Here is a 27,687-nt window from a genome sequence, read left to right on the forward strand (position 1 = left end):
CCAGGAAAGCCCATAAACGTACTAGCCTTGCCTTTTTATGACTTCTGTAGTTCTGCTTCTTGCTAACTGTTCTTGCTCACTAAAGCATGTCAACCCAGGACAAGGTTTTTGTGCTTAAAAGACCAGAGGCAGTGAGGCTCGGGGCTGCATTATTTGTGCAAGTTTCCAAGGAAGCTGCTAGCCAGAAATCCAGACTTTCTATTCAGCCATAAGAGTGTCCATGTGTGCTCTTTTCTAGAATCACCACACAACAGAATCACAATGGAGGTTCTTAAAAAAAAATTAAAAACGAATCTTCCACATGACCCAGTTATACCATTTCTGGGTATTTACCAGAAGGAGTTCAGCTCATTATATTAGGGACATATCTGCACATCAATATTGATTAGAGCAGAATTATACTAGCCAGGGTTCTCTAGAGGAACAGAACTGATAGAATCATTCAATCTGTCCATCTCTCTCTATATAGAAAGGGGATTTATTAGAGTGGCTTACAGGCCATGTTCTACTTAGTCCAACATTGAATATCTACCAACTGAAAGTCCAAGGGTGGAGTAGTGGTTCAGTCCATGAAGCTGGATATCTCAGCTGGTCTTCAGCATACTCTGGAATCCCAAAGAAGAAGTAAGATCTAATGCCAGTGAAGGAAGGCATGCTAGCAAGAACAAGGGCAAGCAAGCAAAGAGCAAAGAGCTTCCTTCTTCCATGTCCTTTATATAGGCTGCCACCAGAAGGTGTGGCCCAAACTAAAGGCAGATCTTCCCATCTCAAAAGATCTGGATTAAAGTTGGATATTTCTACTTCAAATGATTTAATAATTTTTTAATTAAGAAAAATCCCTCACAGGTGTACCCAGTCAACTAATTCCACATGTATTCAGGTTGACACCAAAAATAGGTTTTGCAACAGTCCACAGCAGCAGCATTAGGGAAATAGCCCGAGTGTCAAAAACAGAGAAAGGTATAAAGAAAATGTGATGTATTAACACAGTGGAAAATTATTAATTCATAAAATGGATGAAACTATGCTTTGTGAAGGAAAAGAATTTGTGGAGATTATCATATAAATTAACCAGGCTCGGAAAAATGTCCATGTTTTCTTTCATGTGAGGTTCCTAGGTTATATTTACATAAATGAAATCCTATGTTTGTGTTTCATGAAATTAGAGGCATAGCTCTATAGCAGAAAAATGATGTCTCAGTGCTGTGGGGAGAGGTGAGAAATGGTCAGACTGTGGTCAAAGAGGAAGTGTGCTAGATACTCAGTTGGTGCTTCAAGACATACCATGTCCTGTGAATGAAAATCTACAGGATAATAATTTTAATACAACTACAGCATGTAATTGATTTAATATTTAAAAAGCATTTTCTGAGTTTTATTTTATATAAAATATGATATTGTACTTAGAAAATATAAAAATTAAATTATCAAAGTAAAGATAAATATTGAATGACACCTTACGCACAGATGAAATAACAGACTTAAGACTTTTTAGGGAGTTTTACTAAGTAGTCAAATATATGTGAATATAGACATTTTGTATATCCATCTATATTTACATAGTCATCTGTATTACTACATTTGGACCTATGTATCTATACATTTCATTTAAGTTGTTATACTCCTTATATACATGTGTATTGGTATTTATATCTCATCTTATCCACATTGAAAAGCACTTTGCTCTAAAAACCTGGCCTGCTCTTACATTGCATAGCCATAATATCTGGAAATTTCCATATCCTTCTCCCTCTGAAGGAAGAGCTGCAGTTTTCCCAGAGACGTGTACTTGGCGGCATTCTCTCTCTCCTGTTGAGCCCGCCTCTTCATGGCCTCCTTCTCTGGTCTCTGCTCTTCTGTGATGGGCTGTGAGATGACTGGCCCTGGAATGTCAACTTTCCTCCATGGAATTGGTTGGCAGCTGAAGTCTTGCAGCAGATACTGGATTTGAGGTTTGGGACGTGATGGGGCCTTGTTCTTGTCTGCAGAGGCAAGCTCCCTCTGTAGTGAAGGGTGAGATGATGCCCTGTAGGATACTGGCCTAGAGACAGCTGGCTGAGGCACAGTACAAGACTGGATGGGGTTGGTTATGTTATCTTGTGTGGCACTGGTAGCAATGGGCAGAACTGGCTTGTCAGAGGCCATCAAAGAAGTTCTGGCCGGAGCTGGTTTAGATGGCTTGAGTGTGGTAGACTGAGCTGAGTTAGAATGAGGTCTCACAGGGTACAGTGCAGGGGCCCTGTGTGAAGCCAGGGAGAGAGGCTTTTTAGAAACCAGTCTGGCTTGAGGCATGTCCAGGGCTGGAAAAGGCAGAGGTACTAACTTGACCTTGCCAGGTGGGGGCAGCTTATACTGGGATGGAGATGGATGACACTCCCTGTGAGCATTGCTCTCTGGTCTCTGAGCATTGCTTGGGATTTTACCAGATCCTCGGCCATCACATAGCACATCCAGAAGTGATATGGTGGCTGGGCCTGTTCTGGGATCTTTGTTGCTGCTGAAGTTGAGCCGAGCCCGGGAGGAAGAGATGCCAGTTTTCTTCTCACTCTTCTTCCCCAGTGGGTGAAAGACTTGCACGGATTCTAGCATGTGCATGCCGAGGTGAGTTCAAGGCTTTTTAAAGCTGTTGTGGCTGAGCTCAGGTGGATTCCTCTTCCTCTGGTTCTTTGGCATGGTGGTGTTTTCCTCTACCTTGACTCTGTTCCTTGACTGCTTGAGCTCCTCTGTTTTCTTGCAGTTGTTTTCTCTGGATCTCTTGGTCTTGTCTTGCCCTTGCTCTGCTGGGCATGCTGGGTGTGGCTTTCTGGGCTTTGTCCTCCAAGTTCTTAGGCATGTTCTCAATAGCCCCTTCACTGGACCCAGCACTGCCCACAGCCTGTTCTTCCTCCAGGTCCTGGAGCTGGATTCTGGCCTGAGGAGACCCATCTAGCATCTCAGAGGCTTCCTGGCCATTCTTTCACACTTGGTCCACAGGTACACTGATGGTGCTGGAGCTTTCCTGGACCTGATCCCTGCTGATGTCTTTGGATTGGGTTGCTGTGGGATCTTGCAATGGGTTCCTATCAGTGATTGAGTTGAAGAGTCTGGGAAAGTGAATATCTGCCACCAGTGTAGTCATGTCTGCAAAGTCCATGCTGGAGTCCATCACACTCTGCAGCACCCCAGGCTCATCCTGACCAAGGCTGCTGCTTCCCAAGGTGGCATTTTCAGGAGAAAGCTTCTGTTTTAGGCTCCCTGAATCAGTGTAGTTCAGGGCCTGCTGCATGTTGGCATGTGCTAAAGGGAGAAGTGATGGGTCTTGGTTTTCTTTTACGCCCTCATAGGCATCCAGAGGAGTTGATAGATCATCTGTCATCAAATCCAAGTCGTTATTCTCTGTTTGTTCCAAGATTGGAGCAGGAGGCAAGGGCAGGAATTCTGAAGGACTGTCTATGGGGGCAGTTAATGACCAGTCCCCATGGACAGGTGGTGACTTCTGGACATCCTTTGTGCAGGCATTGCAGAGGTCTGGACTCTGCAGCAGACAGCGTGTCTGGCCTGCAGCTGTCAATCCCAGGGCTGTTACCAAACAGAAAGGCCTTGGTGTCCCCTACATCCCTGAGGAATAGATTAGGAAGGAGGCGATTACTGTGTAACGGTGCATGGGACTGATTAGCTAGGTTAGTGACATGTGTGTCTGTGGTGGTGTCCTTGGACATGTCTTAATGGAGGATAGATGCCACTCATTTCCCTGCATTGTCAGTCATTATAGAGACTGAAGATGTGGATGGTGAGCCAGGCCAAGGCTGAACTCTCAGGACTCCCATTTTTCCTCCCTGAGGACATCCACTCCTGAAAGTTTGAGCTGTGTCTGCTTTGAGTGCTGATCTCAGTCCTCCCTCCTGGCTCTACTCACCTTGAAGACTGGTGTCTGGTGTGTCTTGAGCAGGTATGTGATAGTAGATGGCAGAGGTGGAGAAGGGTGTTTGGATATTTGTTGACTGAATCTCCTTTGGCATCATTACTATCTCTGGTTGCAGGGCAGAGGCCTGACCCCCAGATTAAGACACAGAGCCACAGGCCTGCAGGCACTGCCCAAGTTCTCCAGCCATCAGTGGGCCCAGGCTATTGAGGTCATAGTAATAGACCTGGGTACCCTCCAGGTAGGAAAGTGCCAGGCTGTATCCTTGATTTGGTACCTGTGGTGGTGTGGCCTGAACAAGGTTGGCAGACAGTGTTGGATAGGAAAGGACTAAGGTATTGGGATCTAAAATATTATCACCCTGGGCTGTCCTAGAGAAGGAGGAGAATGTGGTATTCTGGTCAGTGATAGTTACAGTGAAGTCACGGAGTGCAGCTCCCCTCTGGTCAGTGTTTCCCGTGGGATCCCACTGGAGAACACCTGGATAGGAGAGTGGTGAGGCAGACATCTGACCCTCGTCAGTCAGCGCAGTCACCATGGTTGTGCCAGCTGGTAGGTAAGGGTAGGCACTGTCCATGAGCTGCTGGCAACAAGTACTGGAGTCTCATGGCAGGAGCCATGCTGCACTCACAGCTGGGGTGGAGACCCTGGAGAAGTTGCACACACTTCCTGCTATAGGCATGGCATTCGTGAGCTCATGTACAGAGGCCTGCAGAGCACATTCTGTTCCAAAGAAAGGTGCACTTTGAAAATTTTCTGTAGGAAACAAGAGGAAAATAAGAAGTTTGGTGAGATGGAATCTGAGTACCTTCCTGTGAGGAGCTTTCTTATCATCAGATTGTACTATCTGGGAATGTCTGAGACCTATTTTCCCTCACATATCCCAAACAAATGGTTCAGAATGATTCTTGGTAAAGGATAGGATGGCACTCATTTAGTGAGCTGCCTGTTCTTCCTGTGCTGGCATGGACTTCCTAGTTGATCCACGTTGACTCTTGCTCTGACTAGACAACACACTTCTTTGCCCTGCTTTGTATTGTTCTGATTTCTGCTGTGGCACTGCCTCACACCTGTGTCCCTGAACAGAAGTGTTTAAAGTAGGAGAACCTTAGACAGCTTCTCATGTCTGTGCCTTTGTCCTGTTCTGTGCAGATCTTCCTCAATGTAGACAGGTACAAGAATCTCTTTCTCCTCTTAACTGCTACTGTTCCTGACACATGCCTTCTATAATTAATGTTCTTGCTATTTATGTAACCCATAAACACATATGGGTACATGAGTTCATGAATACAACCAACTGATAACATTTTTGTCTTGTTTGCACCTGTGTAGTGTGACTTCTTGATATTTCTAATCCATATTGCGTTCTGAATTAGATTGTTTCTCAATTTAACTCTTGGACAATTTTTTTTTTGCTAGTTCCTCAGTAACTGTTTATTTCCTATAACTCTTCTAGTGAGGAACCCTTGTGAGAATTGCTCCCACACAATGGCATGCCAGTTGTCATAGTGCAGTGTACAACTGTCTGTTAGTGTGCCCAGCCCCAGTTGTCAATATCCAACACCACCAGTGCCCATATGACACCAGGAATGCTGCAGAAGTTAGCTGGACAGCCGGAAACAGAGCAGGATATTGTTTTGTGTATGTGACATGGAACCTTTTTCAGACTGATTTTAACAGTGTGGTTGCTTGTACATGGCTTGGGAAGTATAAAATGTACATATGTACAATGTATATAATGCCTTGTGTTATTTTGATTTAACATCTGTGGTTGTCTGCAACCTTCTGTTCCAAACTACCTTTGTGTGCCTCCAGGGACACTCTGCAGTGTGCCTTCTTGTATATCTATATTTTCTCACTCCTCGTACTTTATTTTCTTCTTCCCCAATTTCCTGTGTGTCTGTCTTACATGTAACTCCCTCAATATATCTTCCACTACAATAACTGCCTTCTGAGAATCCATGCCTTCTAAGTCTCTCCCAGTTTCCCTTTTTAATCTAGGGAAGTACAAGTAACTCCAAAATATGGCAGCCATTCTCTTTGTCTATTTTTAATATTTATTTTGGTGAATGTGGAGACAGGCCAGTGTAGACCAAGTTATACTTGAACTGAACTTCATCCCTTCAAGCTCTACATGCTGTGATTACAAGTGTCTGTCACCATTCCTGGTGTGAACATTACTTTTAGAGTAGCCCTGAACTTGACACAATAACTGGGAAATAGAATGCAAGGGAGCTTGTCCCATTCTTGTTAAGGAGTGCTAGATCTCTGCACATCTTGTTTGTTTTCCTGTGTCTCTTGAACTTAGCATCGTCAAGAAGGGCCTGATTATATTCCCTGTTCACTTGCCTCTTGAGACAGTACAGAGCCCAGAGCTTAGTGACACTCTCATCTCCCTGAGGTTGATGGAAAACACTTGAGATTAAACTGTCCAAGTTCACATACCTAGTCAGAACCAAACCTAAATGTGACATTCAATTCAAGATATCACTATCAGCACAAGTGATATCCCCAAAACAAAGATTTTAAAGAATAGTAAAAATAAGGGGAGACATGATCAAATGAACCATTTTAAAGTTTCTTTCCTTACCTGCCATGGTTAGAGGAAGAGTATCAGCAACCCACAGTACAATAGAGGAAGATAATTGTTTGTCCTTGTCTGATCAGCTGACCTGAGTGGCGAGTGTGTCCGGTATCAGACAGCACTTACTTGTCACAGGTGACCTGTGATGGTCCAAATTTTTTTACAGGCATTTCCATGGAAACCCCAAGAACCTACCAGGTGGTGGTAAGATTGAAGGGTCAATGATGTCATAAACAGGGCAGCAGCCAATGGGAATGTTGGATTCTGAGCTATAAAATGGACTTGGTTGGAGAGGATGCCAGGAGACCAACAGTAGCCATGGAGGCTGAGGTGTATGCTAGTGAAATGAGGCAATCCTGGCATGGAAGTCCCCCTTCCCATGAGGTTTACTCTAGGGTATTGGCAGAGTTTTTTTTTTTTAAATAAGGTTCAATGTTGAAGCTGTGTCTTCTGTTTCTTTGAGGTATCACCTTGCAGCAGACAGTGTCCCATGAGCATGCACTATACATACAGTCAGTTGTCTTGGGCAGGAAGGAGGTGAACACCTAGGTGGATGGAACTCAGGTGAGAAACCATTTCAGTTGATCAGATTTATGAGCTGTCATCCTCTGTCCATGACCCAAGAAAGAGATCAAAGGTCTCCTTTGTGACTTTGTTGAAGGACAGGACTGAGTGTATTGAGTGCATCTTGGATGATGAACTCCAAGAATCTTCTCTTTGGGTGTGTTCTCCTAGAGGCCTGCCTTAGTCTGTGTTGTTCCAGGCAGGACTCACATCTCTCTTCTCTGCTTTTCACCCTCTTTTGATAGGGTTTGATCCTTGGACAAGTGAGAACCTATATCCTTACAGTGGTGGGCAGTATCATGGTGAACTTCCAGAAGCAGTGGTCTTCTGTTCATCGTGAAGATGGTTGTAATAGGGTGCTGGTCATTGAAGCAAACACTTGAGGGGCTGATGGTGAACCTTGCTGCACATGTTACCTTTTTCAAACTTGTTGCTCTTTTACTGCCCAGACTTGTATACCTCTGGCTGTTTTCTCTCCTTCTTGACTTTTGTTTTCCTGAGATAGGCAAGTCTCTGTAGCCCCTGTTATTCTGAAACTCACTGTGTGTCTCACCCTGCATTCAGACATGTGGGCATTCTTTGTATCTTGCCTCCTTTCTTACAATATTGAGATTGTTAGCCATTGAGTCTGGCTGCCTTCTCTCATCATCCACAAGTATATTGAATGTGACAGTTACTGAACCTTCTTCCTTCTGGCAACAGTCTCTACAGAATCCTGGGCCTCTAGCATTCTCTGCCAAGCATAAGTCTGAGATCAGGATAAATAGAGAGTAGAACATCTGGAGAAAGAAGACATTTTTTTTGGTACTAGGTGCTGGGTGACATGAAAAAAAAAACATATTATTTATTTTTCTTTGTATGTATGGAAAAGAACAACCAGTTTCCCATCTCAGTGTATCTTCTCAGACAGGAATGTGATCTTTTGTTGAAATATGGGGAAATCTTGTGTTTCCTCATTTTGGTTTAGATTGTTTTCATTCTTTTCTGTCACTGACTGGTGGTTTTATAGACTGTATTTTGGCATGTTTGTAGTACGCATTTATATACATTTCTTATTCTAACTGCCTGAAAAATTACTAATATGACAATGTCTGTCAGTCCTTACTGAAATTGACCCTGGAGCCTGTTTATATGTCCTCCTGCATTCACATGAGTTGTCAGAACTTTCACTCAGGATCTCCTTTACACTGAGCTATTACTGTAGCTATTACTGGGCATGCAGCTACACGCATAGCTCAGTAGAGCAGTTCCTCTATACATATTGTTTCATGTTTTGTAGTTCTTGGCAAAACTCTGCAATGACTGTCCTTTTTCATAGTCCAGCAGGCTGCCTCTGTGTTTCTCCCTTGCAGTTTCCTTCATGACTGACCACTTGTCAGATAATGTGACACATTCCAAGTGTCAATGACTAAAAGTCAGAAGGTTCATCCAGGTTCCAGGTTGTAGACCTTTCAGGAAAAAAAGTGTCCTCTTGTAGCAGGGTAGACCCAAATGAGTAGACCATCACTGGGTCTGTGTTATTGAGAAGTCTGAAAGCAGAGAGAAAATGAGAGATATAGATAGATAGATAGATAGATAGATAGATAGATATAGATAGATAGATAGATAGATAGATAGATAGATAGATAGATAGATAGATGAATGGAAAATAGAACTATGCTGTTTATAATTCCCATCATTTCTGTGTTTTTTATTTATAATATTTGCATATTATTTCTCTTTCAATGTAACAATGAACTTATTTCATCTAATATGTGTGTTTGTGTGTGGTCTATGTTGCGTTTCCATGACTATGATAAAGCACTGAGCAAAATCAAATTGTGGCAGGATTGAGTGTCTTTCTGCTTATAATTTATAGCCCATTGTCTAGGCATCCAAACCAGAGTACAAGGCAGGACCTTGAGGCAGGAACTGAAGCAGAGACCACAGAGTATTGTTGCTTACTGGCATGCTTATTTAGGCTTGCTCAGTGACCATTCTTATATATTTCTAGTCCAACTGTTTTGGTATAGGATTGTCCAACATTGCCCAACATTGTCTATCAAATATTATTAAAGATCATGTTCCATAGTCATTCCTAGAAGCTCAAATCAGGTAGGCAACTGCTGAGTTGATTTTTTTTGTCTTTCCTCAGCACTCTGGTTTGTGTTATATTAGCAAAAGCTCAGTAGGACAGTGTGCATTGGTACTTCAATTGCAGTAGTCAGCATGGCCCCTCAGGTGTGTTCAAAGTAATATGAAAATATAAGCATTTTTCTGGCCCTTTTTTTTATTATTCTTTATGTTTTGGGGTTCCTGTCAAAAACAGGTTCTGAAAAGGCAACAGTGGATAGATTTGTTGATGGAAGAGTACATTGTGGGTGGTCTCTGAGGTATAGTTCCCAGAAATGGATGGGCCTGTATTCATGCTAGTCTTAGGAATGAGATGAATTCAACTGGGACCTTGGAGTGCTATGGGTCTTTGGTACATTTGCTGATCCTATGGTTTGTTATATTTTTTGGAAGCTATGGGAGGCCTTGGTAGTTGTGCACGATTCAATCCAACCTGCACATTGGTGATCTAAAGAGGTAAAGCAACCAAGAGAAGCCAACAGAAGGAAAGCCAAGAGATCAGGGCCATCCCTGTTTGTTGAGTAACAGTTTCCTCCACACTGTAACTTTCTTTGTGGAGGTTGAGGATCCTATGAGACTCAAAGCAGCTAGAATTCTCAGTTTTAGAAAAACTGAAGTGCAAAGTGCACAGGAATCCTCCTTAAGCTCATAGAAGTTTTTAATGCATTACCTGGGAGACACTTTTCACACGCGTCTTGATGGCTTCCAATCATGAAAGAGCACTTAGGGATTTCCTGTTCTTTATTTGATGCACATGTGAGGTTTTGCTTCGTGCAGCTACATCTAAATCATGGTACTTGGTGCAAGTAACTCATCCACCATTCACTTTTAAATAACTTTGGTATTTAACAAGTTCATTATTGTTGACTTGGGTGCAATTATTTCTTGCTGTATCAATTGTGTTCTATGTCAGGTGAGAAGACCTTTGTGTCCCCCTAACCCCCCACACTGTAGGAATAGATATGGTTTTGGAGACACACATGTGATAATACTTGTGCTGGCTAAATTTTCAGGAAGAAAACCACATGCCGAGCTAGTGAGCTTCTGAAGTCCATAAATCAGAATAGATAGAAAACATGCATGTAAAATGTTGACTTCTGAGAGCAAAGTAAGCACATGTCATGTTGTGTTTAGCAATACACACAGAATAACCTGGATATATGTTTTCATTAGAGATAATGTGCTGGGGTCAGAGATTGCTTGCTCATTCTGAGCCCTCTCAGTGGCCTGGTTTGTTCAGGAAAAGAGAGTGAGGCACCTGCTTCTTCAGTGTTGTGGTGTGTGTCAGATGTGTGCATAAACTCAAGTGGATGGGCAGACGGTGGCCATGCTCTTGTATTTGTTTCAGTGAGAAGAGGTTGGGTTAATGTTACCAGAGTCCTAAGAGTTGTTACGATCCACAATGGCCCTACTAGAGTCATGAAAACTAGGAGTTAAAGAGACTTGTCATAGAAGTCTAGGATCTAGAATACAAAGACTTTTTTATTTCTTAAGATAGGACTTCCTATCCATACCTACCCTTGTTGTGAATTCTGTCCTAGTGAGGAATCTGTAGCTCTAAGGGTTGGATCTTTTCCAGCTGTAGAGGACAAGATTTGCCCTCCTTCTTAGAGAATCTGGTTAGTGTGTGACTTTGCAGGAAGCCTGTCCCCTGATAGAATAGGCAGTGGTAGGTCTTTACAGACCCTAGGCACCCTGTTAGGAAATCAGTCTTTCCTGGATGGTATCATTATATCCTCCAAGTGCCTGATGATTTGGGACAGCATCTCCAAGAAGAGTAAAAGTAAGTTAAGAATTTGAAAGTTGGTATCCTGTATGGGTGGAAAGTGGCACTCCCTGAAGACATATGCCTGCTAAATGTTAAGTGCCAGAGGTGGGCTTAAGCCTCAGGATATGTTGGCCAAGAAGGTCCTTAGGTCCTTCCAGATTATGAAAGCTATTTCGATCCTGTTGTAAGTTATGAACCAGAAGTAGAATAGTGCCAATCTGATATGAAGAATCTGACTTGCCCTTAGCTGGAACCCCCTTTCTGATTGCAGGCTGGCTTTCATAGACCAAGCAGGCTCTTCCATCATTTTGGGGGAGAATGCTCAAGAATTGTCCTATTAGGTTGTTGGCTGCCTCCCCCATATAGTAAAATGTCAAGAGAGATGTATACACTGGTGCAGAGAATGCACATTGGTTAGGTATACTCGCAACAACTCTTCAATTTGATATGTGTGCACATGCACAGAAGGGAATTCTTATCTTTTAATATGATCCACCATAAAATCTCTTTTGAGTGAGCAGGTTCTAGGTCCCAGTTGGAAGACAATTGCTAATGTTTCATTCACTGGAGTGTCTGGGTCTCAATCATCCCTTCTGAACCTTGCTTTTGTAAGAGATTAATGTAGTTTCAGGTACAGATGTAATTGCTACAGTCTGACTCCTTGCTGTTCTTCCTTTGGTATTTGTTTCTGTTGCTGTTGGAGAGAGTTGACATTGTTTAGGCTGCTGAGACTTAGTGGCTGTGGTGAGATAGCAGGCTGGTATTCATAAATGGATCATGCACAAAGCAGTCCATCCAAAGCTCGGGGATTGTCCTGCAAGTAGGAGCCCAATGGAATTGAGAGCTAGAGCAGTAGGGTAGAATAGTGTAGCATGGCTTTCTATTCCAAAATCAAGTGAACATCCCATTGTGATGTCTTAGAAGTGATTACCTTAGATGGATGGAGACCTTAGAAAGTAATTGAAGAGATGGAGGCAGTGATAGCCAGTTCTGTGGCTGTGAAGCTTAACTGTACATAGTAGAAGGAGCCATGGAGATTCATGAAAACTTGTCGTTCTAGACATTACTTGTATTTGAACACCAGGCCCTGGTGGAAAATCGTCGTTTTGAGAATAGAAGTGGAGAGTTAACTGAAAGTAGGGGGCTTCCAAGTATTGTTTCCACAGGAAACACCAATAAGTTGGTGGATATAATGTGAAGTATTCTACCTTCTATGAATTTCAGTGTGGAGAGCCTTTAAACACCAACACCTGGTCTTCCACATATCCCATCCTTACTATTACAAGAAATTGATCATGTTATTGCTTTGCACATCAGTGCAGATTGCAGCCTTTTCGAGGAATATCTATGTTAGGGCCTGATCTTGCTCTCCAATAACAGAGCAATGGATAAGGAATGTGTGATGTCTATACACCATTCATTTCACCTCAAGTGATGAATGCAGTCAAGGTGATTGCAGGAGAGTTCTTTTAAGTTGAGATAATCTTATTGTACCAAGTATATCCAATCCCAGACAAATATCTCCTGATGCTGTCCCTATATATCAATCCTAGATTACACACATCTACATGGTTCCATTCATGACACTGGAGGCAATTCTATGGAGCAGAACAATTGCTAAGATTTGTGTTGAGAGGTAAGGAATGAGTAGGTATAGGTAACCGAGTTTCTTGGCTCAGTACACAATGTCATATTTTAAGAAAAACATGTTCAATGAATAGTACAATGAGAATTAATAGTCACTGAGAAGAATTCCAAATAAGAAGAGCATTGTATTAATAGCTTTAATAAGAAAAATGCTTCCTGAGATTTATTTAATAAGGATTGTTCTATGAGATACTTAATTTGAAAACATAAAGATTAAAATAATAATATCAAGATTGGAAGATATCTGTCCAAATGCCTTTCTATTGTTCCTAAGGTGTAAAGTGAAGCACAGTAGTGTCCAAATCTGTAGTTAAAGCCACACACACAGAGAGAGATAAAACCAGAGGCTCTCCTAAGCCATTGCTATTCATCATTCTATTATTTGCAAATTGTTCCTGTCAGGATAATTGCATACAGAAGGTGGGATCTTTTCATGGTGTCTTTGTTAGCATTTTCTAATTGGGTGACTCTGTATATAACCTTTGTTGGAATGGACAATTTGGGGCCTACACAGTAGTTGGGGTTTAGATATTTTTAAGATAGATACATGATGAAACTCTATTGACAGCTTGAATATAATCGCTCAGCAAAATTGTGATGCCCTACTTCTTAGAAGTAGAAAAGCAATAAAAACTTCACCACAAAAGCACAAAGTCCCCAACATAGCATAAGCCTACCTCATTAGAGGTCAGTGCATCACAGACATTGTAGCAAGTACAGCCTACAACTGAAACAAAACAGATTGTCAGAAAAAAATGAATCCAAGTTAAGTTCCAGTTGTAAACACATGCAGCTAAGTCTCTTTGGATTTTAGGTATGTATAAAAAATGCACCATGAATTACAAATGGTCTCTTCATCGAGGCTTGCTGGGAAACATGGTTATCCACATGTACAGAAAGAACCTTGATTCCACTTGGCTTGTTGGAGCATTCCTTTAGTCCCAGCACTCTTGAGGCATTGGCTGAGGAGGAGGTAGAGGCAGGAAGATCTTTGTGAGTTCAATGATTACTTGGTCAGTGCATACAGTTTCAGGACATGCTGGGCTATGGAGAAGATCCCTGTCTCAAGAATCTAAAAGTGAGTTAATAAATAAATGAATTCTGTTTATTATATGTAACCCTGGAAACAGATAATGCCAAATGCCTCAGAGGCCAAAGTGTAACAAACTCTGATACTGTTAGAGCACAGAGTAGTACAAAGAGTTGAAGGTTCAGGAGATGCCAGCTTTCTTCTCTCCCTTCTTCCACAGTGAGTGACAGACCTTCACAGATTCCAGCATGTGCACAGTGAGGTTGGTTTGAGGCTTTTTACAGGTATCATGGCTGAGCTCAGGTAGATCCTGCTTCCTTTTGGTGTGACTCTATGACTTCATGGCTTAAGCTCCTTCAGCTTTCTTGGAGTTGATTTCTCTAGTTCTCTTTGTCTGGTCTTGCCCATGAACCCTAGGTCTGCTGGGCCTACAGAGTATGGCTTTCTGAGCTTTACCCTCTATTTGCTTGGCCATGTTGTAAATAGCCTCTTGTCTGGGCACAACACTGGTCCCAGCCTCTTTCCCTCCACCAGATCCTAACATTGAATTCTGGCCACAGAAGCTCCATAAAGCAGATTAGAAACTTTCTCTTCATTTTTCCTCAAATGGTTTAATGGTGTGCTGATGATACCCTATCTTTACTGGAAGTGATTGCTCCTGATGACTATGGAGGTTGTGGATTGGGTGACTGTGGGAACCTGGAATTAATGTAGTTCAGTGAAGGAGTTGAGCAGTTGAGGAATGTGAACATCTGCCACCAGTGTAGTCATGTCTGCAAGTCTATGCTGGAGGCCAACACACTGTGCAACCCAGGCTCATCCTGACCAAGACTGCTGCTTCGCTATGTGGCATTGTCAGAAGCAAGCTTCTGCCCTAGGCTCCCAGCATCAGTGAAGTGCAGACATGTCAGGGTGTGCTAAAGGGAGGAGAGATGGATCTTGGTGTTCTTTCGTGCACTCATAGGCAGCCAGAGGCACTGACAGATTTGCTGCAATCTCATGCAGGTTATCATTCTGTGTTTGTTCCAGGCATGGGGCTTGTGGCAATGCCAGGAATTCTGAAGGTTGTGGATGGGGGCAGTTAATGACTTGTGCCTATCAACAGATGGTGTACTCATCTGGAAATCCAGAGTGCAGGAGTAGCAGAGTTCTGCTCTGCAGAAGACAGAATATCTGGCTTGAGGTGTGATTTTCATGGAAGTCTCCCTTTTCATCACTGAATAAGAATCAAGGAAGAAGTCAGTACCTGGTAAGTGGGATGCCCCCTCCTTTCAGTGCACCTCTGCACTTAGGCCCCTACAACAGCTGGATGACATTCTTAGGAACTCTGCTTTAGCTGCAGATATTCAGAAATATCAGCCTGAGTGGAGTTCCAGTGGTAAACACATTCAGTTAAATCTCTTCAGGTTTTGGTTAGGTACCAATGCATGTTTGCTTACACATGGCCTCTTCATCCAATCATACTGGGAAACCTGGATATCCACATAGACAGAAAGAGACTTGATTCCATTTGGCTTGTTGGAGCATTCCTTTAGTCTCAGCACTCTTGAGGTAGGTTCAGTACCAGGGAAATTGCAGAGGAAGAGGCAGAGCCATAAACAGAGGCAAAGGTAGTGGCATAGGTAGAGGCAGGATGATGTTTGTGAGTTCAAGGCTAGCCTGATGAACATAGATAGTTCCTGAACATGCAGGGTTATGGAGAGAGAACCTGTCTCAAGAAACTAAAAGCAAAGTAACAAATCAATTGGTTATATTTCCTGTGTGTCACCCCCTCAAAGAAGTGCCAAATACCTCAGAGGCAATAGTGTGAGTATCCCTGATAATATTAGAGCACAGAGTGTGCCAAAGTGTTGAATGTTCACAGACAGACCAGAATGGAGCAATACATGGGCCACTCAAGAAATCCTGGCTGTAGTTGACAGATGGTCTCGCAGGGAAGTAAAACATTTGATCCCAGAAAAAAAAGAAACATTTATTTGAGAGATGATCCTAGAGAGGAGGAGGACATCTTTGCTGTTGCTACCCCAGTAAGAAGATTAATATTAGATTATTTAGAATAAGATAAAATACATAAATCATAAGAAAGAAGGCAACCCAGGTAGTACAGTGCAAAGAGAAAGACAGTCCTCCCTGATTTCTTCAAAGAGAGTGAGGACATACAATGGTTCAGATTGAGGAGGAATCAGGGAAATGCATAGTGAACCTCCTAGATCCTATCCAAGGCCAACTAGAAAAGAAATGACAGCCACCTCTGAGAGAGTTCGAAAAAAGGAATGCTATGGAATGCTGGAGAGGATGGAAAGATTTCCAGCTTGATTGGATATCAGTGTGGAGGATCTTCCAAAAGCCAAAACCTGGCCCACCACATGGTTCATACATGCCTTTCCAAAGAAAGAACTCAATATATTAGAGAGGTACTTGCCCATCAGTGTTGACTGTAGCACCGTTTCAAGAATATTAGGGAACCAAGCATGGTGTCCAACAGCATGGCCATGGGTGAAGAAAGTGGGATGTTCATTGAACGTGAAGTCTTTTCAGCCATAGAGATGATTTGAAAATTGGTTTAAGAAGGTGAAATCTTTAGCTTGGGTTATCTTTGTAGTTAAGAACATATCCTATTGATCATGCATAGCGTTGGCTGACCTCTGAATAACCATAGCAAAAGAAAAAGGGAGAGAGAGGGGGAATGAGAAGGAGAGAGAGAGAGAGAGAGAGAGAGAGAGAGAGAGAGAGAAGAGAGAAGAGAGAAGAGAGAAGAGAGAAGAAAGAGGAGAGAGAATGAGAGAGAAGCTTTGCCCAACTTAGCAGTTGTACTCTGATATACCAGGTATACTGGACTGTCAATGCACTTATGCTTGAAAGAGAACAGCAGGTCCAGTACTTGGAATCTGCAAGTAATACTTCTTCTAGGTCAGATTTGGAGTTGCACTAGAGTCAGAATTCAAGTGAGAGAAAATAAAGTGTTAGCAAACAGAAAGGCCTTTGTGTCCTCTACAGCCCCGAGGAATAGATTAGGAAGGAGGCGATTGCTGTGTAATGGTGCATGGGACTGATTAGCTAGGTCAGTGATGTGTGTGTCTGTGCTGGTGTCCTTGGACATGTCTTAATGGAGGATGGATGCCACTCATTGCCCTGCATTGTCAGTCCTTATAGAGACTGAAGATGGGGATGGTGAGCCAGGCCAAGGCTGAGCTCTCAGGATCCCATTTTTCCTCCCTGAGGACATCCACTCCTGAAAGTTTGAGCTGTGTCTGCTTTGAGTGCAGATCTCAGTCCTCCCTCCTGGCTCTACTCACCTTGAAGACTGGTGTCTGGTGTGTCTTGAGCAGGTATGTGATAGTAGATGGCAGAGGTGGAGAAGGGTGTTTGGACATTTGTTGACTGAATCTCCTTTGACATCATCACCATCGCTGGTTGCAGGGCAGAGGCCTGACCCCCAGAGGAGGACACAGAGCCACAGGCCTGCAGGCACTGCCCAAGTTCTCCAGCCATCAGTGGGCCCAGGTTATTGAAGTCATTGTAATAGACCTGGGTGCCCTCCAGGTAGGAAGGTGCCAGGCTGTATCCTTGATTTGGTACCTGTGGTGCTGTGGCCTGAACAAGGTTGGCAGAAAGTGTTGGATAGGAGAGGACTAAGGCATTGGGATCTAAAATATTATCACCCTGGTTGTCCTAGACAAGGAGCAGAATGTGGTATTCTGGTCAGTGATAGTTACCGTGAAGTCCTGGAGTGCAGCTCGCCACTGGTCAGTGCTTCCTGTGGGATCCCCTTGGAGAACACCGGGATAGGAGTGTGCTGAGGCAGAGATCTGGCCCTGGTCAGTCAGTGAAGTCACCATGATTGTTCCAGCTGGTAGGCAGGGGTAGGCACTGTCCATGAGCTGCTGGCAACAAGTGCTAGAGTCTGATGGCAGGAGCCATGCTGCACTCACAGCTGGGGTGGAGACCCTGGAGAAGTTGCACACACTTCCTGCTAAGGTCATGGCATTCCTCAGCCCAGGCACAGAGGCCTGAATTGCACATTATGTTCCAAAGAAAGGTGCAGTTTGGAAATTTTCTGTAGGAAACAAGAGGAAAATGGGAAAAGGGTGAGATGGAATCTGTGTGGCTTTCCTTGAAGATCTTTGTTATCTCCTGTTTGTACAGTCTGGGAGAGTCTGAGACCCATTTTCCCTCACATATCCCAAACAAATATTTCAGAATGATTCTTGCTAAAGGATAGGATGGCACTCATTTAGTGAGCTGCCTGTTCTTCCTGTGCTGGCATGGACTTCCTAGTTGATCCATGTTGACTCTTGCTCTTACTAGACAACAGCCTTCTTTACTCTGCTTTGTCTTGTTCTGATTCCTGCTGTGGCACTGCCTCACACCTGTGTCCCAGAACAAAAGTGCTTAAAGTAGGAGAACCTTAGACAGCTTCTCATGCCTGTGCCTTTGTTCTGTTCTCTTCAGATGTTCCTCAATGTAGACAGAGAGAGTCTCTACCTAGATCAGTCTGGCCTTGAAATCACACAGACTGTCCTGTCTCTGCATTAGAGTGCTGGCATTGTAGGTTCTTTCCATGCCCACCAGGCTTGGCACTACTCTGAGCTTTCTTAATGAAATGATGTATCAGGACTTTCATAGATAAGAACTGTATTTACCTAAGAATCCCTTTGTCATCTAACTCCCCCTGTTCCCCACTACTTTTTATGTAAGTCGTTACTTCTTATATTTTAATATAAATTCAGCACACATCCAATATGACTACATGAATACAACCTGCTGATAACATTTCATGTTTAGTGCGTATATTTCAAGTGACAGTTTGGGATTTCATTTTTATTTTTATTATTTTACAATACTATTCAGTTCTACATAACAGCCACAGATTCCCTTGTTCTGTCCCTTCCTGCCCTCCTCCCCTTCCCCCCAGCCAACCCTCCATTCCCACTTCCTTCAGATCAAGGTCTCCTCTGAGGACTGAGATCGACCTGATAGACTCAGTCCAGGCAGGTCCAGTCCCCTCCTCCCAGATTGAGCCAAGCGTCCCTGCATAAGTCCCAGGTTTCAAACAGCTAAGTTATGCAATGAGCCCAGGACCTGGTACCACTACCTAGATGCCTCCCAAAAATATCAAGCCAATCAACTATCTCACCTATTCAGAGGGCCTGATCCAGTTGGGGGCCCCTGAGCCTTTGGTTCATAGTTCATTTGTTTCCATTCATTTGGCTATTTGTCCCTGTGCTTTATCCAACCTTGGTTTCAACAATTCTCATTCATATAAACCCTCCTCTTTCTCACTAATTACTCCTAGCACTCCACCCAGGGCCTAGCAGAGGATGTCTGCATCCAGATTCCTCAGTCCTTGGATGGGGTTTCTGGCACAACTATTAGGGTGTTTGGCTATTCCATCACCAGAGTAGGTCAGTCCCAGCTGTATCTCGACCATTGCCAGCTTTCTTTTGTGGGGGTATCTTTGTGGATTTCTGTGGGCCTCTTTAGCACTTTGTTTCTTCCTTTTCTCATGTGGTCTTCATTTACCATGGTCTCCTATTCCTTGTTCTCCCTCTCTGTTCTTGATCCAGCTGGGATCTCCCGCTCTCTTTCCCTCGACCCTCGCCCTTCATTGATCCCACTCATGTCCAGGCTGTTCCTGTAGATCTCATCCATTTCTCTGTCATTGGGTGATCCTCGTGTCTTTCTTGGGGTCCTGTTTACCAGGTAGCCACACTGGTGATATGAGTAGCAGTCCAGTCATCCTTGTTCCACATCTAGTATCTTCCTATGAGTGAGCACATACCATATTTGTCTTTCTGAGTCTGGACTACCTCACTCAGGATGATTTTTTTCTAGATCCATCCATTTGCCTGCAAACCTCATGATGTCATTGTTTTTCTCTGCTGAGTAGTATTCCATTGTGTATATGTGCCACAATTTATTTATCCATTCTTCAGTTGAAGGGCATCTAGTTTGTTTCCATGTTTTGGCTATTACAAACAATGCTGATATAAACATAGATGAGCAAGTGCTCTTGTGGTATGATTGAGCATTTCTTGGGTATATGCCCAAGAGTGGTATAGCTGGATCTTGGGGAAATTGATTCCCAATTTTCTAAGAATGTAGCTAGAGTTCTCCTGCCTTGCCCACAGTCAGGACAAATCTTTGTCACCCGCCAGTCCCACAGCTGCTCAGACCCAACCAAGTAAACACAGAGACTTATATTATTATAAACTGTATGGCTGTGACAGGCTTCTTGCTAACTGTTCTTATATCTTAAATTAACCCATTTTTATAAATCTATACCTTGCCATGTGCCTGGTGGCTTACCGGCGTCTTTACATGCTGCTTGTCCTGGCAGTGGCTGCAGTGTCTCTCTCTGCCTCAGCCTTCCGCTTCCCAGAATTCTCCCCTCTCCTTGTCCCACCTACTTCCTGCCTGGCCACTGGCCAACCAGTGTTTTATTTATTGACCAATCAGAGCAATTTGACATACAGACCATCCCACAGCAAAGAAAGTGCCATATTGATTTCCAAAGTGGTTGTACAAGCCTGCTGGTGGGAATAAATATGGGTAAATCTTGTGTGTTTCCTCACTTTGGTTTAGATTGTTATAATTCTCCTTGGGCACTCACTGGTGGGTTCATAGACTGTCTCATGGCATGGGTGTAGTGTGCATTTATATACCTTTCTTATTCTAACTGCCTCAAGAAGCACTACTATGACAGTGTCTGTCTGTCAGTCCTCATTGAAAATGACCCTGGAGCCTGTTTAGCCCTCCTCCTGCATTCACATGAGTGGTCAGCACTTTCCCTTGGGACCTCTTTTACACTGAGCTAGTGCTGTAGCTTGCAGCTACACGCCCAGCTCAGTAGAACTGTTCCTCCATGCAGATTGTTTCATGTTTTGTAGTGCTTGGCAAAGCTCTTCAATAAGAGTGTCTTTTCTCATAGGACAGTAGGCTGCTTTGTCTTTCACCCTTCCAGTTTCCTTCATGACTGACCACTTGTCAGATAATGTGACACATTCCAAGAGGCAATGACTGAAAGTTGGAAGGTTCATCCAGGCACCAGGTTGTAGACCATTCTGAAAAAAAGTGTGTTCTTGTAGTAGCATAGACCCAGGTGAGAACATCACTGGGCCTGTGTTACTGAGACGTCTTAGAGTGGAGCAAAAATGAGAGATCCATAGATAAGAGCAATGGATAGATAGATAGATAGATAGATAGATGGATAGAAAGATAGATAAATTGATAGATAGTTAGAACTGTGTTCTGTGTTTAATTCCTAGTATTTCAGTGCTTTTTATTTTTTTTAACATTTGCACCTTATTTATCATTCAGTGTCATAATCAACTCATTTTCTCTAACAACCTAGAGTGGTTTTAGTTTCTGAACCCTCTACTCCTTCTAATTCTTTTCCAAGTTCCCACTTGTCAGTTCCTACTATCTTTCTGTTGCTCGTAGAAAAGAAAAGGCTTTCAAGAGGTAATACATAAATATGGTAATTAAAACTTTGGGACAGGATCTCCAGGAAAATAAATGTAAGTTCAGTAATTTGAAAGATGGTATCCTGCATGGGTGAAAAAAAATGGCACTACCCGAAGACATATTCCTGCTAAATGCTAAGGGCCAAGAGGGGGTATGGTGCTATTTTATTTGTACTTAAATGTGATTTTAATTGTATGTTAATAAGTAAAGTTGTCCTGGGTCAGAGCTATTAGAACCATAGCAAGAGCATGGCGGTGATGGCCAATGCCTTTAATCCCAGCACCTGGTAGACAGAGCTAGGTAGATCTCAGTGTGTTCAGGGATACAGCCAGCATTGGAGACATACACCTTTAAGACCTGGAGGGCTGTACTTACAGGCAATGATGAGGCAGTCATATGTTTGGGTTTACAATCAATGAGAAGGCAGAACAGAAAGACTATATTAAAGACAAACACACAGGAAGTAGCTCTCTTTCGTAGAGGTCTCTTGGCTGGAGAGGCTAGCTGCAGCAGGCGGGTAAGGCTCTTAGCTTTGATCTCTTGGCTTTCTTCTTTGCATTGGTTCTGTGTTTCTTTTTAAATAAGACAGTTAGTTACATCTACATTTGGTGCCCAACATGCCACAAATCCATTAAAAACTGCTTGGCTTGGTGGCAGTTCCTGTTTCCAGCCTGAGCGGCCTGGCTCCCTAGCTTGGGCCCAGCTCCGGCCCAGGTCGGCTTGGCCTCAGGTTGGACTGACTGTAGCCCCAGGCAGTTGCACTCAATTGGAGCTACTTGCTTAAAGCCGGTGCTACAAACAACTCAGCCCGAACAGGGCCCCTGCCTGTAAAGCCAAAGCATGTGGTCGGAGCTTAAGGAAGTCAGAGCCAAGGCTTGACTCTGCTCAAGCAGGAACATGTGGCTGGATTCAACCTGTTAGTCAGAACTTGTGGCTATGCTTTCTTGCTCTCTCTCTCTCTCTCTCTCTCTCTCTCTCTCTCTCTCTCTCTCTGGATTCACACCTCGGACACTAGGTGGCTGTTTTGAAATTGCTTGGATTTCTACTGTTCTACGCAGACTTGGTAAGTCACTTAACATATCAGGTATTTTAAAGGAAACTATTTAAAAGAGAAAATTTTACCACATTAAAAAATGTTTTTTATGTGTACATTGGAAAAAATTGGGTTTTGTTTGAAATTTTAGGCAGTCTGACAATGGAACAACTATATGAGAAGATTAATGTTGATTGAATTATGCATTTTATTACTATGCTTATCCCCATTTTACTATTTAAAAAGATAGTCAGTTTAAGTGCCAGGATAACAGTTTTAGAAAAACTTGTTAAACCTGTAAAAATGAATCATAAAGAAATTCAAATTCAGACAGAAGAAATTAACAGTGAAGTTGTTTCAAGATTGGATCATAAGGTTACAGAAAGAAAGCCTGTTTTAACACAGTCACCCTTAATTTATCCAGTAGCCGTAAAGCAGTTGCCTAATCAATGACTACACAAAATATTTGGGTTCCAATTGAAATGTTAGATTTACGAAGGTTTAAGGAGGCAATAGTATCTTATGGCATGCATTCCCCATATGTAAAGCAAATGTTAAACTCTTGGTCAACATATAGTAGGATTATACCTCAGGACTGGCGGGAGCTGGCACAGGCTGTTCTGGAACCCAGTCAAAGGCTCCAGTGGCAAATGTGGTTCAGAGATGAGGCAAAAACATAGAAAAACAATAGAGGGATAAAGGAATACAAGTCTTCCAGGATCAGCTTATTCAAGAAGGCCAATATGCTTCAGTACAAACACAATGTTTATATGATGTCCCAACCCTAATTGTATGTTGAATAGCAGCCTTGAATGTATGTGACAGAGTTGAAGAACCAAGGGAAAAAATCTGAGTCATTTACAATGGTTATACAAGGCCCAAAATAATCTTTCAAAGATTTTTTACAGGACTGTCTTCAGCAGTAAAGAGAATGGTCCTGGATTCAGAAGCTAGTCAGAAAATAATTGAATCTTTGACCTTTGAGAATGCGAATGCAACATGCAAAAGAATAACCAGGCCATTAAAGGCAAGATCTGCATCTTTGGAAGTTTGGATTAGAGACATGGTCAATGTTGAGGCTCATGACCATGATGATATGTGGGTAGGAGAAACAATTTCAAAAGGTTTGAGGAATGTTAGATGTTTTGGATGTGGAATGCAAGGACATTTGAAAAGGGACTGTAAACAGGTCATTTCTAGAAACAATGTTTCTTCAAGGAACAATGGCAACAGAATGCCCCCTTCTTCTGGAGTATGCAGAAGGTGTGTAAGGGAAAACACTGGACCAACGAATGTAGATCAACAAGGGACAGGCAAGGAAATCCTTTGCCTCAGTCTTTGGGAAACTCCCAGAGGGGCCTCATGCAGGCCCTCATAGCAAATCCAGTTCAAACCTTTCATGCAGTCATAGAGGAAACCGTTACTCAGAGCAATTATATAACCAAATGCCTATTGGAATAAATCATGCTGGTCAGGATGATGAAACAGAGAGAATAGAAAATTCAGGAGAAAACATAAAGAAAAAATTTTGGCAAACCTCTATTAATGAACAAAGACCAAAATTAGCAATAAAATTAATGGTGTTTTGTTGTCTGGTCTGGTAGACACAGGTGCGGACGTTGCCATAATTGCACCAGAATTTTGGCATCCAACTTGGCCTCTTCAGGCGGTGAACATTCATCTGTTAGGAATTGAGACATTATCTCAAGTAAAACAGAGTACAAGATGGCTTGAATGTATAGGTCCAGAAGGACAGAGAGGAAAATTAATATCATATGGTAGTAACATAGCTATGAACCTGTGGGGTCGAGACTTGTTGCAACAATGGAATACTCAGATTAACATCCCTCCAATCTCAGAAACAAGTCATAAACTAGCACCTGTTTCTGACTGAAATATTAGAAGATATTATTCTAATGAGTGGTCAACAGCCATCCATATTATACAAGAACAGGGCACAACAACTGATGATCTTCCAAAGACACCAAACAGCTCTACCTTTAAAATGGTTAACAGACAAGCCTGTATGGATTCAGCAATGGCCTTTTAACAACAGAGAAAGAGCTGGTGGAAGAACAGTTAAATGCTCAGTATATTGAAGAATCAACCAGCCCGTGGAAATCTCCTGTATTTGTTATTAAAAAGAAATCTGGTAAATGGAGAATGGTAACAGACCTTAGAACAATTAACAAAGTAATTCAGCCAATGGGTTCTCTATAATCTGGAATTCCTTTGTCTACTCTGTTACCAAAAGGATGGCCTCTCATAGTTATTGATTTAAAGACTGTTTCTTTTCAATACCCTCTCAAGAAAAAGACAGAGAAAGATTTGCTTTCACAGTGCCTACTTATAATAATTCTCAACCAGTTAAAAGATTTCAATGTAGGTTTCTCCCACAGGAAATGTTGAATAGTCCAACTCTGTGCCAAGATTTTGTACAACAGCCATTGGAAGTGATACGTAAAAAATTCCCTAAATCTATAATTTATCATTATATGGATGATATTTTACTACCTGACTCAAATGCAGATACTTTAGAAAGAATGTTTGAAGAAGTAAAGAAAATTTTGCCTTACTGGGGATTACAAATTGCTCCTGAAAAGATACAAAAAGGAGATTCTATTAATTATTTAGGAAATAAAATAGAACTACAAAAAATTAGACCGCAGAAGGTGCAAATTAGGAGGGACAGACTACAGACTCTTAATGATTGTCAAAGATTATTTGTAGATATTTCTCATCTATGAACTATTGTTGGGGTAAGAAATGATGAACTAAATAATTTGTTCAAAACCTTAGAAGGTGACAAGGACTTAAATAGCCATTACCAGAAGGATGTAATCCAAAGGGTAGTCAGAGGATTGAAATCTGGCTGATGGACGTGTTTCACTTTGCAGAATTTGGAAAATTGAAATATGTTCACCATACCATCGATACTTATTCAGGATTTCAATGGGCAACTGCTTTGAGTTCTGAAAAAGCTGATTCTGTAATCACTCATTTGCTAGAAGTTATGGCCATCATGGGTATACCTGCACATTTCAAAACTGACAATGCTCCATCATATGTCTCTGTTAAAATGAAACAGTTTTTTTTTGCTTATTACAATATAAAGCATATTACAGGCATACCACACAATCCTACAGGTCAAGCAGTTATAGAAAGATCCAACAGAACTCTAAAGGATATGCTAAATAAACAGAAAGGGGTAACAAAACCCCCAGAAATAGACTGCATAATGCTCTATTAACTTTGAATTTTCTCAATGCCAATGAGAAAGGAACAACAGCTGCAGAGAGACATTGGATAATAGAAAAAAAACTACAGAATTAAATCAGCCTATATACTTTAAGGATGTGCTAACCTCAGAATGGAAAACAGGATATGTGTTACGTTGGGGACAAGGTTTAGCTTTTGTTTTTACAGGAGAAGATTAGCATCAAAATTGATAAAAGTTCGATTTGAAAAGGAGAGACCTCTTAATTAGAGGAGGTGATAGTTCATCAACCAGCATGAACATCCAGTTTAAACTAACTTATACCAGTAACACATGCTTTTTCATTTAATCAGATAATAACTTGTCAAAAAGGAACATCACCAAAATTAGTCTTGGGGAAAGGTTTTTGTTTTTGTCTTTTAGGAGAATGAAGGTTAAGGAATCTGAAGGACACAGGGCAAATGAGACAACTGAAGAAAAGGGACAAATCATCTATCCCAGGAAACAGAGTGAAATGGCGCATTGGTATATTATGTAAAAAAATTTTCATGTCTTCCTAAATGTTTGTTTCTGCTTTTCTCTAAAGATTTAACACTATTGGTCTTCTAGTAGTCCCAGTTCAATTAAAATTTAAAGCTGACTTTGGAGTTGGAGAATGGCTCTCTCCTTCTTTAAACTCAAGCATGTTGTTAAAAGGAAAATGCAAACTCCCTGTATCATGCCAGAAGAAAAGCGCCATCTGCTATGGGACAGGAGAAAAGCCAAATTAATTAAGGGACTATTCTATTACTAATCTCACCTCTTTGATTCTATTTTGATTCTTTAAACTTTTCTTAAAGTATAAATTTTATATCAAAATTTACAAGATTAATATATATATATATATATATACATATATATATATATACACACACACACACACACATTTTAAACTCTGTTAAGATATGAATGGTTATATAGAGCACTAACTAATTCTTTAAAAAAAGGCTTCAATTAGCTGCATATATATGTCTTTGTGTTCAAGTCTCTTATCAGTTTTCTGCAGGGAATTACGGCCAGGCCTAACATCAACTGAAGTCTCCAGGAAGAAGATGGGGCCCCACAACAACAACAATTCTATGTGGACAATAATAATATCACTAAGCTGACAAGCATCATCTACAGATCAGCTTTGAATTACAAAGTGCTCAGAGCAATTTTGAGATGGCTACCTGAGATGATCCAGTCTCAAAGACTACTTGAATTGAAAGACCCCAGCATACTAGCTTAGCCTAACGCCATTTCGAGTAAGGCCTGAAAAGCACGGGGAAAGTTCAGTTAGAGGACATGGGCACAGGAACAAACGGGGTATCTACAGTCGGCCACCTGGCCCCAGAACAGGGTACTAAAGGTCAGAAAAACAACTTGTAACCAAGTCAGCAGGCGTGTCGAGCTCGGGGGAAAAACCACGAACTGTCCTGAGTTTGAACCTGGCCTCATTTGAATCGTCCAATCAGAACCCTGTAAACCATGCTTCTCGTGCTCCTGCTGCCCGACCCTATAAAAACCCTCCACTCCAGCCCATCGGGGCGCCAGTCTCTTGAGCCTCTTGAGGGACTGTGTTGCCCCGGGTACCTGTGTTCCTGAATAAAGCCTCTTGCTGTTTGCATCTGACTTGTGGTCTCGGTGTGATCTCTGGGCGAGGGTCTCTCCAGAGGGAAGACTGCCTTCGGGGGTCTTTCAAATAAGGACTTGACATTGAACTTTGGCATTATACACAGACTGGATAATGACGGATGTAGTTACCTTTCCTAGAATTTGACAATTAAACTAAAATTTTTCTTTTCAGGATAAAAATGCCTTCGCCCATACCCAGCATGGGGCAATTTTCAGAATATGACGCCCACATTCCCAAAGAAATGGTGTGGGGTGGGTGGTTTTTTGGTCTTTTTAATGGGTTTTGGGTCTGGGATACTTTTCATTGTTTAAGGGGGTTGATTACAAGTTGTTGTCATGGGTTAGGAAAAAGACTAAGCAAAGGAGATTAGATTTAAGGTTCTTGTTTAAAAAACAAAGAAAAGAAAAAGACAATTAGTAGTTTAAATACTTTACATTGGGTTGGAAAGTTTTATTTTATATACAAATTATATACATTGAAATTGATTTTGTTAGAAAATGCTATATGTATATTTTTAATTGTACTTACACTGTTCATTTAACAATGTAATGCAATTTTCTGATCCTTGAATGTTATTATTACCAACTATTAGGATATCAAGAAATGAAAGTTAGTAGTTAGACATTATAATAGAACTTGTAGTCATATTAGGTATGTTTTAAAAATTCAGCAGATATATTTAAGATAGACAGGTCATCTTCAAACCC

At 41.9% G+C, this 27,687-nt stretch overlaps 1 long non-coding RNA gene and 1 pseudogene across 2 annotated transcripts in view; one reads left to right on the top strand and one right to left on the bottom strand.

Annotated features, from left to right (window-relative positions):
- LOC143274324 (uncharacterized) overlaps nt 1–27,687 on the top strand; it is a 66,201-nt gene that overhangs the window by 22,858 nt on the left and 15,656 nt on the right. The window lies entirely within an intron of this gene.
- Nucleotides 1,590–6,631, bottom strand: LOC143274311 (uncharacterized protein C2orf78 homolog; annotated as a pseudogene). The gene is made up of 3 exons (XR_013052901.1): nt 6,492–6,631; nt 3,892–4,657; nt 1,590–3,578 (listed from the first exon to the last, which is right to left on the bottom strand). The product of XR_013052901.1 is annotated as an uncharacterized protein C2orf78 homolog (transcript).

This window comes from Peromyscus maniculatus, chromosome 1, assembly GCF_049852395.1.
Source record: "Peromyscus maniculatus bairdii isolate BWxNUB_F1_BW_parent chromosome 1, HU_Pman_BW_mat_3.1, whole genome shotgun sequence".
Taxonomy (NCBI): Eukaryota; Metazoa; Chordata; class Mammalia; order Rodentia; family Cricetidae; genus Peromyscus; species Peromyscus maniculatus.